This window comes from Ambystoma mexicanum, chromosome 2q (assembly GCF_040938575.1).
Source record: "Ambystoma mexicanum isolate Mex_15411 chromosome 2q, UKY_AmexF1_1, whole genome shotgun sequence".
NCBI classification, from domain to species: Eukaryota; Metazoa; Chordata; class Amphibia; order Caudata; family Ambystomatidae; genus Ambystoma; species Ambystoma mexicanum.
The window spans coordinates 874,501,256-874,515,165 of record NC_090924.1 but is presented as its reverse complement, the minus strand read 5'-3'; the positions used below and the strand labels follow the sequence as shown (position 1 = coordinate 874,515,165).

General features: G+C 47.4%; 1 protein-coding gene across 1 annotated transcript in view; it reads right to left on the bottom strand.

Annotated features, from left to right (window-relative positions):
- Nucleotides 1-13,910, bottom strand: part of MASTL (microtubule associated serine/threonine kinase like) — a 1,019,298-nt gene that overhangs the window by 525,378 nt on the left and 480,010 nt on the right. The window lies entirely within an intron of this gene.

The window sequence follows — 13,910 nt, the reverse complement described above, 5'->3', positions numbered from 1 at the left end:
AGGGCTGGCAGAGTCGTCTCCAGGTGAGGGGAAGTAGCGTAGGGGGCCAAACGGGGCAGAGCGATGTAGGCCCACTAAGTCGAACCATGCAGAGCAAGTGTCAGATTATGTGGCATGGAGTACAACCCCTCCCCGGGCGGCCAGCGTCACAGTGTGGGTGTCCAGTGGTGTACGTCCGCAGGCTGGGACAGCACCACCCCGCAAGCTAGGGCGGACCTCCACCCAAAGTCAATGGCTGTTGCCTACCAGGCAGGCCGGTGTGAGGAGCAAGAAGCCGGGGGAAGCAGCAGCCGTGAACACCAGCGCTGATGTAAGCAGTTGGCAGTTTATATGAGGCGTGTGCGCGGCTCATTGTGAGGGATAGGCCGCTTTGCTGAGATTATCATGGTGCAAGGCTCCGCTGGGCGGCCACCCGGCAGAGAGCAGTGGCGCTGGCCCCCAGAGGGTACTGTGTCAGCCAAGGGGAGAAGCAGGGGGATCATGAAGGTTGGCAACTGGGAGCATGCAGCTCCGATCAGGCATCCCCCCAGCTCCTCACCGGTTAACTCGTTTGCAGGGTCTGGATGGTACGTGGGAAGGACCTGCACTCCGTGCTGTAGAGACCCGCCTCAGGGGACAGTCTCCAAGTCCACGCGCAGCACAGGAACATGCAGGGGCCGCGGGCCACACACAGCCGGACTCCGCCCGCGGCAGGCCCAGGCCGCTCAGTGTGGATGGGCAGCAGTTGTGACACTCCCTGGCCGGAGGGTCCAGCCTGTGATGTACGGCACCCGCAGGGGAGGTCCGACCCTCCACAGCCCCAAGCAGGCAGGCAGGGAGTCTGCTGTGCGGATCGCAGCAACTCGTGTCTCTTACGGCGGGCAGCCGACACCGCCAGGCAGCCGCACTCAGGATGGCGCACAGCGTTCACTCACAGCGCAGTCGAGGGCAGGCCCCTCCTCGGCCCGTGCCGGTCAGCCAACAAGTCGCCACCACAGGGCTGTGGGTGTCCGTTTTCTCCCAGGAATGGACGAATGTGTAGCTTGGGATCCCTGCTACACACGGCGTAGGTTCCCACTGCCGGATGATGCGTGCAGGCGCCGATGGAATTGGATAAGCGTTGTCTGGGCACGGAGCACCACGGCTAAGCAGCCATTTTGCAGGCTGCTCAACAGTGCCCATGCCATCTATTTTTTACCCAAACTGCATAAATCACTTCAGAAACCCCCAGGCCGACCCATTGTAACCTTGTGTGGGTCCCTTTTACGAGAATGTAGCCGAATTGGTGGATGAAACTCTTAAACCCCTTGTTCCCAGTCTCCTATCGTATTTGTGTGATACGAAGGACTTCCTCAATCAGGTCAATGGTATCCCATGGAAAGAAGATATGCTATTGGCAACCTTGGATGTTGTCTCCTTGTACACCGCCATTGACAACCAAATAGACCTTGCAGCCTGCAAATCTTTCCGTGACATGAGGTCCTTAAACTATATGCAACATACCGCAATGGTTCTTGAATTGATGGAATTTTGTCTTGCCCATAAGGATTCTCTTGATGGGTCGTTTTTTCACAAACTGAGGGGTACTGTGTTGGGGGCAATTTTTGCCCCATCATATGCAAATTTGACAATGGGATGGTCGGAGCAAGATATGGTATGGAGTCCTGGCAATATAGCCTTTGCCAATAAGATCTCATGTTGGCTGAGATACATTGACTATCTTTTCATTTTATGGCAATGTACCATTACAGAGTGTCCTGGCTTTATTAAAATATTAAATCATAATGAGTATAACTTACGGTTTACTGAAACTCAGTCACACAGAGTTGGTTTTTCTTGATGTCAAGGTAATTTGCTCTGCTGATGTACTCGCCACCTCCGTTTTCTGTAAACCTACCAGCTCAAACCTTCCTTTGCTAGCCACTAGTAATCACCACACGTCGTGCATTAATAGTATCTCCTATGGAGATTTTGTAAGGTTTCAGAGGAACAATTCGGAAACCTTGGATTTCCATCAACAATCAGCCAACGTAGCTAAAAGCTTTGCGGCGAGGGGTCATTCTAACAAACTGATTGAAAAGGCATTCTCCAAGGCACAACATCTTGACCGGGACACACTGCTGATATCCCCCAGTCCATCCTGTGAAGCTAAAGAGGAACAAACATGCCTGATTGTAACATATGGTCAAATGTCAAATGGCAAGATCAGGCATATTATCACCTAACATTGGCATGTTCTGGGGGCTGACAAGGAACTTGGTTCTGCTCTTCCCAATTTTCCTTGTCCAACCTTCAGAAAAGCACCCTCTTTGAAAGATAAAATTGGTTTCAAGTTTCCTTGCTCCGATTAAAAATTCCAATGGAATTGCCAAAAATCTTTAGGTTTTGTAAAATGCTCTAAATGCAAGATCTGTGAATATGCATTATCCCAGCCTTCTTTTCACCATCCCATCACGGGCAAAACATTTTCCATCATTGGGCATACTAACTGTAATACATACTTTGTTTTGTATGCTCCGAGTTGTTCTTGCCCCAAGTGGTACGTGGAGAGTGCCACCAATAAATTGAAATTCAGAATTCTTCAAGATGTACATGCCATAAAAAATAAGGATTTTTCATAGCCTATAGCCAAATATTTGTTGGAAATTCTTGATGGTAAAATACAGGGAATTCAGTTTTTCAGTGTGGCACATGTTGCAAAACATCCACGTGGAGGTGAAAGAACTCTTAAGTTGAGACAATTTGAAACACGCTTAATTATTGACTTTCAAACTGAAGTGCCTCATAGCCACCACATAGATGAGGCGCGATTTACTTTTATAGGTGTTTAACTTATGAATCGTTATGAGTTTTGTTCAGTCTTATCCCCTCACTATGGTCCTGTTGGTCTTATGCATGATGTATTATTCTATCATGTGGTCTCCATTTTTTCCTTTTCCCCGTTTTCCATATTGTTGCAGTCCAGCTGTCTCTGTATATGGTGGAATAGTTTCTACACAAACATGAGAATACTCTTTTTCTTTGTTTTTCTTGTTAGCGGAATATGTATTGTATTGGTCACTGGACAGGTCTCAGGGTTTTTGTCTTGTCCCAATCTATTTTTATAGTTTTCAAGTTTTTATAGTTTTAATGTTACATTCAGTTATTGTTTTTTTTGTGGCTTTACTATTCACACTATCTTGTTTACCGTGGTGTTTCTTTATGCGCTCTTCTTAGTTGTTCTCCCCTATTTGTGCCAGTATGCGAAAAACAAAATAATGTTTTAGCTGTGATTGATGTTTCTATGGTGCGCAAATTGGATTTAGCCGAGACTCCAATACAGTCTAATACAGTCCTAGAGAATCTAGAGAATCTATTGTCGATGGTGGATGTATCAATTTACTGGAAATTGGGGCTTTGCTTACGATTGGCCATGCATTTGATATTTCAATACTATCTGAACCTTGACCAGGCAATGGTAGTTTTGCAAATTTCAATACTGTGTTACGTGGCCATGCACTGTGCACTTTATCTGCGACTATTGTTATTATACATTCTTTATCTTGAATTTTGGCATTTTTCAGATTTAAACAGGCTGTGACTTGCATTTAATACCATCGTAACCATGAATAGGCAATGGTTATTTGGTCGCATTCTTTAATATTGATACTGTGCACTTTATTTGCGACCAATATTATTGGTCCTTCATCTTGAGTTCTGCCATGTTCTAGATTTAAGGATGCACTATGCACTTTACATACATGCCATGTTTTGTATCTCAATGTTTTGCTTTCCTGAGAATAATCATACTGGGGTAGATGTCCTTTAGCGCAAGCTCTGGCATGGTTTAGTTTTAAGGATGCACTATGCACTTTACACACATGCTGTGCCTTGCTTTTAAATTTCATGCTTGCCTGTGAATAATCATATTGGATTGTTCATGCGTTTACATCCATACGCATTTTATACTTGTCACTTTATTTATTATGCATAGCTTTGCACCCAGGTCTTATAGATTAAGAGATATTTCTAATCAGTAGATAGACTTGTGTGGTCTCCGTTCGCAAACGTGTTCAACTTTGCAGAACTTGTGTCATCATTGGAACACGACCTCTTAACTGTAGACTAGTTTCCACTCTCAGCCTGCGAACATATACATTTGCACATCAATTTGGTATGTGCATGCTTATGTGTACACAAATCCACTCTGGGTCTTTCCCAATTGATCAAAAATATATTCATTTATTTTTTGTATTGATTGCTATACAATCTGATGCGATGCAATTTTTAGCCACTTCCCTTAATTGCTGACAGATTTGAAATGAATGACTGTTATGTTTAATGCCATTATTTTGCAGCAACGAGTGAACTTTGCATTTAATCTGGAATGGAATGTTCGATGTTTTAACACAATTGCACAATGGCCGACCTGTATAACCATACTTGTTGAGGTTTACACATTCTACCATAGAGTGCTGGTATGTTTTAAACTCATTGGTTGTGAGGGCTTGAAACTCTTGGCTGTTTTTCCTTGTACAGGCTTTCACCTGTTTATTATTAAAGAATATTATTCCAAGAACTTTTATAAACGAAAGAGGCATTTTGTTGGGACACTGAAGAACAATCACACGCATGCCGAGACAGTGAGTGTGTCAACATCAAATCAGGAGATGCTCACATTTGGGTCGATCCCCATCAAAGACCCGAAGTCCTAAAGGAGAACGCCAACTTGCCCCGTGTAGAGGGAGGTTGAGGGGGAGAGAAAGAAAAGCTCACAACCACAACATAAGACCATCCAAAGACTCACTGACATGGTGGACCAAGGAGGAGACCAAGAGGGGGCTCAGCAAGTCATAGGGAAGGTGGCATTTCTAAGGAAACCAAGCTCATTCATACCTCCAACCTCAGCAAGACATGTGACCAAGGTGGAAAGAGTGGGTTGAAGACTTTGATGACTTCATCAAGGCAGCAGGGTTGGAAAGAAATCACTGGTCCCAATGGACATTTTTACAAACGTAGCTGGAAAAGAAAGGAAATAAGGAGCATCATCAAGACAATTCCAGCAGAAGAAAGAACGACCTATGACAAACTAATTGCTGCCTTAAACAAAAAGCTGGCAGTACAACCAAACGGGGACTACGAAAGGTACCTGTTCAGCCAGTGCCACAGGTCCTCCCACGAAACTGTAGAGGAGTTCATCACTCGGCTCCGTCCGAAGCTAGTCCACTGTCAATTTTCAGCTTTCTCAGATGACGAAGATTTCCTGCTTCGTGTAATCGAAGGTTGTGTGTCATCCACACTGGGAAAACAACTCTTGGAAGAAACCCCTCACGATTGATAAAGTCATTGAACTGCCCAAAGTCCATGAGAGCCGTGAAGCACAAACCTCTGCCATGAAAATGCCCAAGAAGAGAAACGAGGACGACTCAGTAGCAGAATTTACGAGTGTCAAGGACAGAGGAAAAGGAGCACAGGATATCCCAACCACATTAAGGGGACCGCCAAGTGAAGGATTCACACAGACACGGATAGGTCCTGTACACAGAAGCTTTGCTACCGATGTGGCCAGATCTTCCCGCACTCAGGGGGTATACACAGCCCTGAACGAACGCTGTACGAGGTGCGCCACAGGAGGACACTTTTAGATGGTTTGTCGGGAAGGAGGATGTCATGATCCCACAGAAAAAACAAACATCTTCAGGTTGCAGCAGGCACACAAGCAGGTACCAAGGCGGATATATGGGGGAAGGCTGGTCCACCCTAGTTGCTGGATGGCGCAGCAAGCACAATATGTCCAACATCGAATCCAGGTCCCCTCCAAGGTACCACATGGCAATACAGAATCAAGCCCCCTCCAAGATGGCCACCGGAGAACGTCATTCATCGATAACCAACACGGCCGCCAAGCTCACACCAGTGCCATCAGGTCTGTGCGGTCGAGTTGTGCTAAGGCAGTGGATTGGGCTACATAAGGCATGCCAGGCCCACGCCCAGCGCTTTGCGTCATTTCCTGCCTACGAGCAGCTAACGCTTACCGCCTCCGCTCCGGCCCGGCCCTGCAGAGAAAACAGAAGCAAAAGTCATAAGAAGGTGCGCGTGCTCTAACTAAGCCGGACAGAATCTTTCAACTTGCAGCTTGCTCACTTAATATCTGTTGCTGCAACATCTTCTCTGCTTCAGCCGCCCCGATCCATTTTGCGTGAGCCCTTGGTCAGCTCCTTGCTGTATCCCTCTGCTGGGCTCCTTAAGCACCTACAACGGTAAGGAGAAGTGTTAGGGAGAATTCTCATTCTATGGCTAATTTCCCATACCTAGAGAGGCCCCCAGCAGCTTTGCTGGATTTGATAGGTTTGTTTCTTTTTACCTGCTAAGAGTGAGACTCTTTTTCCCACTCCTAGGCATTTTTGCTATTTGTGTTCTAGGCTATTTTTTGTGTTTAATGCTTATGGGATTTTCTCAACCCCATTGGAACCATCTTTATTCACATGTGTTACACCGCACCCTCAATGCAGTGACACAGGGGTATCATAGCGACCCCCAAACATAGACTCCATACCCTGGGACGGACTACTGTCTCCCAGGGCATGTAAAGTCCCCATTGACTTTACTAGTCAAATCCGATTAACTAAACCAGTACGACCCATCTAACTATGGAGGTACTGGAAGGGGGTAATAGTTTTTCCCCCCGTGTTCATTTTCGAGAGTGTACCCTACAGTACCTCTCTCAAAAGTTTCTGGCTGTTGGCAGTGGTTACTACCATAAATATTCGACCGCGAATATTTCCCTATGGGAGTTTCCCATTGTTCAAGGCTACCACTTTTTCTGAGCCTCTAACATACCGCTGGTGCATTTTAATATTAACTTTGCTCCGGTAGGTTTTATTTGCCAGAACTTTAATATAACTTCTTTCTCGTGTCTTTCTCTACGATCCTAACCCAGGTCGGGGATCCTTTGATCAACCGTTTGGCGGGCTTCTGCTCAGAAGCCCTCCTTCCGGCACCACCGAGTCTGGGGTGGGTCCATTGTGTGGGAGGGGGAGTAGGACCCATGGACAGGGATGCCTCAGCAACCCATGTCGCACTCTATCCTGATAGGCTGGAGGGTCTCCCGCCAAGATGACCACTCCACTGTGTGAGTGACAGCTAGGCTGTATGAATGGGGATCTTTTTGCATAAAAGCAGGGTTCCGAGGACTGGAAGAGCAAGACGTCGCCAATGGAACTAAGCAGCCGAAGAGGAGGGAAGCCAAAGACATCTGCAACGACTGAACAACCGGTGAAGCCCTGCTGCAGCATCTCGCCACTTTTCTCCACATGACGAAAGAAGATCTTCATCTGCAAGAGCCTTCTTCCCTTGAGCTGGTGGGGCCAACCAGTTTGCCAATCGCATTCCCCGGTCCTTGGTCAAATCTCCCGTACCCTGTACTCGGAGGCCGGATAGCCAGGCACCAGTCCACCCGGACCGCGATTTAAAGGAGAGTACCTTTTATTTGTCGGGCAGCACTGCGCCTGGTTTCATCCCTGGGTAGTGCAGTAACTCTAACCTTCCTCCACGACGAGCCTCTCTTCCCCTGCTGGATCCCCCGAACTGCAGGAACTACCAGGAACAACCGCCACCGCAGGAGCCACTTCTTCATTTTAAGGTACATTGTTCCGCCATGCCGCCCTTTCTTCGCGGTAGTGCTAAAGGCGTTTTAAATCCTTTACCTGCCTGTTGAGTTGGCCGGCCCTCTCTTAACATTGTCTTTCCTTTGCAACCACCTCTTCTAATATTGTTAACCAAAGACTTGACTGCAGCGACAAGAACATTTTGCTCCTCGGCCCTTGCCCTATGCCACCAACTCTGGCACAGGCCTACTGACTCTCGTCACATTTGTTAGACCTGCCTTCTCGAGATTGATTCTCCATTCGAACTGTGTGGTGCACCCCTTTCTTATAACCACTCTTTCTTCCCACTGCATAATCATTGTGAAATGCCATTTCGCTCAGTTTTCATTCTAAGTATTGCTTACATCATGGGTGCACAAAATACGGGCCCGCGGGCCAGTTGCGGCCCGCCATGGCATGTTGTCCGGCCCGCGAGGCACAAAGACTTTCCTAATGGAGTGCGGCCCGCAAGCAGCATCGGCCGCCCTCCATTAGGAAAGTCTTTGAAACTCTTCTCTTCCGGGCCGAACAAAACACTGGCCCTCATTGGCTCAGAGCACACGCACACGTAGCTCCTACGAGCCACGTAGTGCGTGTGTGCTGCACCAATGGAGGGCCAGCACTACGGCTGGCGTGGCCAGTAAGGCTTGATGCCGGAAGGCATTTCAGCCTTGCCACGCCCAAGCCAGCCGTAGTGCCAGAGACCTCGCCAGCGTTCCAGCTAGCCTGCCTTCCAGCACGCCCAGTAAGTGGTCTGTTTGTTTGTGTTTGTGTGTCGGGTCTGTTCTGCTGTATGTTTGTGTGTATGTTTGTATGTGTTGGGATGCGGGCGTTGGGTGTCGGGTGTGCACGAATGCTTGTTTTTGTATGTTTGTTTTGTGCATGTTGAGATGTGGGGGTGGGGGGCGTCGGGTGTGCATGAATGTTTGTTTTTGTATAATTGTGCAATATTTGTTGAGATGCGGGGGTTAGGGGGGGTTCGGGTGTGCATGAATGTTTGTTTTGGAGTGTAAGTGCGGTGTATGTTGAGATGCAGGGTCTGTATGGGTGCATGCTTGAGAATTTGTGTGCTGAGTTGGGGGGCGGGGGGTTCAGGTCTGTATGGGTGCATGCTTGAGTTTGTGTGCTGAGTTGGGGGGTGGGGGGTTCAGGTCTGCATGGATATTGGTTGGGGGTGAGGGGCCCATGGGGCATAGTGTTTGGTTGGGGGTGAGAGACATGGGGCATAGTGTTTGGTTGGGGAGAGGGGGCCATGGGGCATAGTGTTTGCTTGGGGTGGGAGCCATGGGGCATAGTGTTGGTTGGGGGTCGGAGCCATGGGGCATAGTGTTGGTTGGGGGTCGGAGCCATGGGGCATAGTGTTTGGTTGGGGGTAAGGGGCCCATGGGGCATAGTGTTTGGTTGGGGTGAGGGGGCCATGGGGCATAGTGTTTGGTTGGGGGTGAGGGACATGGGGCATAGTGTTTGGTTGGGGGTGAGGGACATGGGGCATAGTATTAGCTTGAGGGGTGGGGGCCATGGGGCATAGTGTTTGGTTGGGGATGGGAGCCATGGGGCATAGTGTTTGGTTGGGGGTGAGGGGACCATGGGGCATAGTGTTTGGTTGGGGGTGAGGGAGCCATGGGGCATAGTGTTGCACTCCAAGAGTGAACCCAATAATAAAGGTAAAACAGGCACAGTTAGGAGATGAACATCCTTTGCTTTTTGAGGAAACCTGACTCAACGAAGGCCATACTCTTCTTGGACAACCCAAACAGCAAACTATAGCAGTCCGAAATAACGGAATGTCCAATCAAGGGTCAATAAAATATATATCATTTAATTGAACAGATGATATACAATAACTAAATAGAAATATATTATAACAATGGAAAATGTGTAGTACAAAATGTAAGTTTGAAATGCAAATAAAAATCATTACCCCTCAAAAACATATTCTTTTTCCATGTGTTTAATACAAATTGGGGGTTGAAAAAGCCTCCTGCCACGCCCCGCCTACCGCCCCGCCCACATTTACTTTTCAGCCCATGATAGCCATCATGTAAGGTACTTTCAGCTCTCTGTCAAAATCAGTTGTGCACCCCTGGCTTACACTGATGCACTGCCGTGTTGAACTGATTCACAACTGATGGGAAGTATTGCTAGGGTGTATAGGAACCTATTTCTGAATAACTTGTGCTTTCCCTCCCTTGTGAGGAATTGTTAGAGGATCCCTTGTGTGTAGTTTTCACTGTGCCGTTTTGCTTAGTTTTCACTCTGGTTCATTTGGTCTACATAGTGGGTATATTGTTCCTTGACTTAATTTAACTTGCTTGATGACTGTGATGCATGTGTTTTCTTAGAAGTGTATAAAATAAATATATATCTACTTTTTAACTACAAAGCTTTGGTCAGTGTTTTCTTGTGCCATAGTATTGTAGGCCTAATGTGTAAACCCTGAATACTGCTCATCTCCCTCTTGAGATAAGTCTGACTGCTCAGCCACAGCTACCAACTAAATCTGACTGATACCAAAGAGGATTTATTGCTCTCACCTGTAGTCCTAATCTTGTGTAGTGCTCCCTAAGGGAACTGCACTGGATTCTGCCTAACAAGAAGGACATAGCACACTAGCGCTCTCGCACTCCACTTGACTAAAACCGCAAAGACTGCCCATAGCAGCCTGGAAACCCATAAGGACTGCCTATAGTAGCCTGGAAACCTTGAATCCACATAAGGACTGCCCATTGCAATCAGGACTCCAGAACAACCACCACCACTCTAAAGGGCACGTTGCCCCAGCACCACGCGTGTCACAGCTGGTCTGCACTGCATTACCCAGTGAAGGTACTGGCCTATTTCATGGATTTCTCCCCTAGTAATCGCGCCAAAGGAAGTAAACAAAATAGACTGTGTTGACATGAGGGTGGCCAATACAGCCATTTAGAGGGAGAGGCACCCTGGTCGGAAGATAGATGACATGATTGTACAGCTAAACTGTGCAACAACATTTTCGAAACTGGACCTCAATCAGGGGTACCACCAGTTGGAACTGCATCCTGAGTCCAGAGGGATCACTACGTTCCCCACCCACAATGGTCTAATTCATTACAAACGTTTGAATTACAGAATCTCCTCTGCCGCAGAGATTTTTCAGGAGACTATTGGACACCTGTTGAGCCCCGTGAAATCGGCATTCAACTACTCCGATGACATTCTAATAAACGGCACCTCCCAGAAGGAACATGATCAAGCCCTAATAGACGCATGCAACATCCTGAGAGATGCTGGACTCTCACTGAAATATGAGAAATGCAATATCAGCAAGGACAAGCTAAGTTTCTACGGACACATCTTCAAGCCAAGGAATGCGACTCGACCGGGAGAAGGTACGCACCATCAGCGAGCTGCAGTGGCCCACCTAGGTGGCTGAGGTCAGGTTGTTTCTAGGGATGGCTGGCTACTGCGCTCGCTACCTCCCGAGATAGGCCATCACCACCCAACCACTGAGGAAACTACTGCGGAAAGAGGAGCCACTGTTCCACTGTTCACAAGACTGTCAAAAGCATGAGAAAATAAAGGCCGAACTGGAAAGAGCAACACACCTCACTTATTTCAATCCAGCATGGCACACAGAAATTGTGGCAGATGCCATCCCGGTGGAATTAGGGGCCAACCTAGCTCAGCGTGACAGGCCAGAGGCGCAGGCGAGCTTTGTAGTAGCTTAATCCAGCAGATCCTTATCCCAGACAGAAAGCGCATACTCACAAGCAGAGAAAGTTTGGCTGCGGTGTGGGCTTGTGAGTACTTCCATCAATTCGTTATAGGGAGAAGATTCACCCTTATGACTGACCGCCAATCCCTCGCTATTCGGAAATCCGAGGACCAAGATGCCACCTACGATTGAGAGATAGGGTATTCGCCTCCAGGTGTACGACTATGCAATCGTGTTCAGACTTGGGGGGATAGCAACCCCGCAGACTACATTTTGGGACACTTGACAACAAAGACACAGCCACAGAGGGAATGGGATGCAGAATATGTTTGCTACGTCACTGGAGAGGACATGACGCAGGCCCTCACCATTAAAGACCTAGCACAAGCCTCACACGCTGACCCATCCATCAACTGGGCCATGGAGCTAACCCCCTCCAACAGGTGGAGGAACTATAGAAGACTCCTGCACCGGTATGACGGCATGAACAGACGGGAGGTGGAGCGTTTAGTGAAAGTGGACACAGAACTCGTGTCAGAACAAGAGACGCTGTTGAGAGGATGTTGCATTGTCATTCCATCATGCTTGTGGTCGGGGTTGGTGGTGCTTGCACATGAAGGACACAGAGTGGGGGAGGCAACCAAGAAACTGCTCAGACAGTGTGGTTCCCACTCATGGACATTGTGGTAGAAAAGGCAGTCAAGAGTTGCCTTCCATGCCAATGCACGGCCAAGAGCGACCCACCACTACCGATGCAGCCAACACAAATTCCTGACACGGTATGGCAGGGCATTGCAATGGACTTCTATGGGCCAAAAGAAACAGGAGATCACCTTCTAGTGCTTGTGGATGAATCAGAGATTCCCGTTCATAAAGAGGACACCATCCACGGCATTCAGCCAGGTAATAGGAGTCATTCATGACGTTTTTTAGTGAGTGGAGAATCCCTACCACAATAAAGACAGACAAATGGCCATCATTCAACGGCCATGAGTACCACAGATTGGCGAAGCATCTGGGGTTCATTCACCAGAAGATAACTCCACTGTGGCCCCAGGCAAATGGCATGGCAGAACGGTTTGGGTCATCCATAAAAGACTATTCAGAAAGCTACAATTCAGTGTATGCCAATCCAGCAGGACTTGTGCCGAATGCTGTGCCACTAGGTGAGAGAGAAAGATTCCAGAGAAAAGGAAGTAAACAAAGTAAGTACCGACTGGGCCAAGAAGGAGAGGATACCATTTTTTGAACATGAAGTACTTGTGAAACAGTGAATACAAACAGATGCCAGATATGGAAGCAGGCAGTTAAAAGGGACAATGATCACAGCCAGCAACGTACAAATGGAAGTTACCAGGAATACACCCTTCTTTAAACACTTTATGCATAACAGGGACCCCGTTGCGGATAGCAACCAAGCCCGAGAACAGAGGATGCACGAACTGGAAGGGGAGAACGAGAACAACAGCAGGAGCAGGCGAATAGGAGAGAAGGTGGCGAGCCAGGAGATCACCCCCAGTGGACCATCAAAAGACTAACCCAGCTCATTGAAGAAATAGGACATGGACGTAAGGAGATGAGTGAATGGGGCTGGGGGGAGTTGTGAGGGGGAACGTGGCCGTGCTCTTAAAGAAGCACTGCGTGACAGGAGGAAGAGGAGGAGCTTCAGGGAAGAAGGGGCTGTTATAATAATTCCAGTGTGTCCTTTGTGTTTCTTGAAAACCTATGAAAATAACAGATGCCGGCCGTTATTATTCACTAATCTGTCCGTTTTCTATGGCTAGCAACCTGCAAATAATGCGAGCCGCAGAGCCCGATTTCTATTTCTAGTCGAGTTTAAGATGCCCGACATATTTTCTGACTTTGGATTAGTCTATTTTTTGTGTTTATGGCTCATACAGTTATTGGAGAAATAGAGCCTGCAGCTTTGCAACCTGCTTCTTCTTACGTTATGGAGTTTTAAACAGTATGCAGTGGATCACGCATTATCAACGTACGTGCAATTTTGCATGGTTAATATACACCGGAGAAACCATTTTAAATAAGCTGCTTTAATGAGTCCGTTACTTCCAGCAATTAACTGCAACGTTCGACCATGAGTAACCCCCCCCCCCTTTTAGTTTGGGCGCTTAGGCGTGGGACTTGTCTCTTTATAACATTCCTGTGGACACACTATAGTTACGATTCCCACCATTTTTTCTTCACAGGTCTTGCCAATTATCGCTCTGGAACCAAGAATCCATAAATGTTGGTACGATAAATAGATTTTGAGTCCAAAGACAGCACATCAAGTCCAAATAATTCTGCGATTCATTCATTTTTTCCTACATATTTTGTTGTTTTAGTTAATTTCACCCCAAGGAAGATGTGCTAATTTGGCATCAAACGTTGAAACCCATCTGCGATGGGGATTAAATCCCCTTACCAAAAAACAGGACGACCAGAGCCAACCAAGATCACAAGCACTTGAGGCGATATAGATCCTGCACATTTATGGCTGAAAGTCAGCCATGTAAAGAAGACATAAACGGCTTTGGTCTTTTTATTTTCCCTTAAAATAGCGTTCTCTCCTTTGTCGATTTTTGCACTTTTCTGTAGTGTAAGTGGGAGTG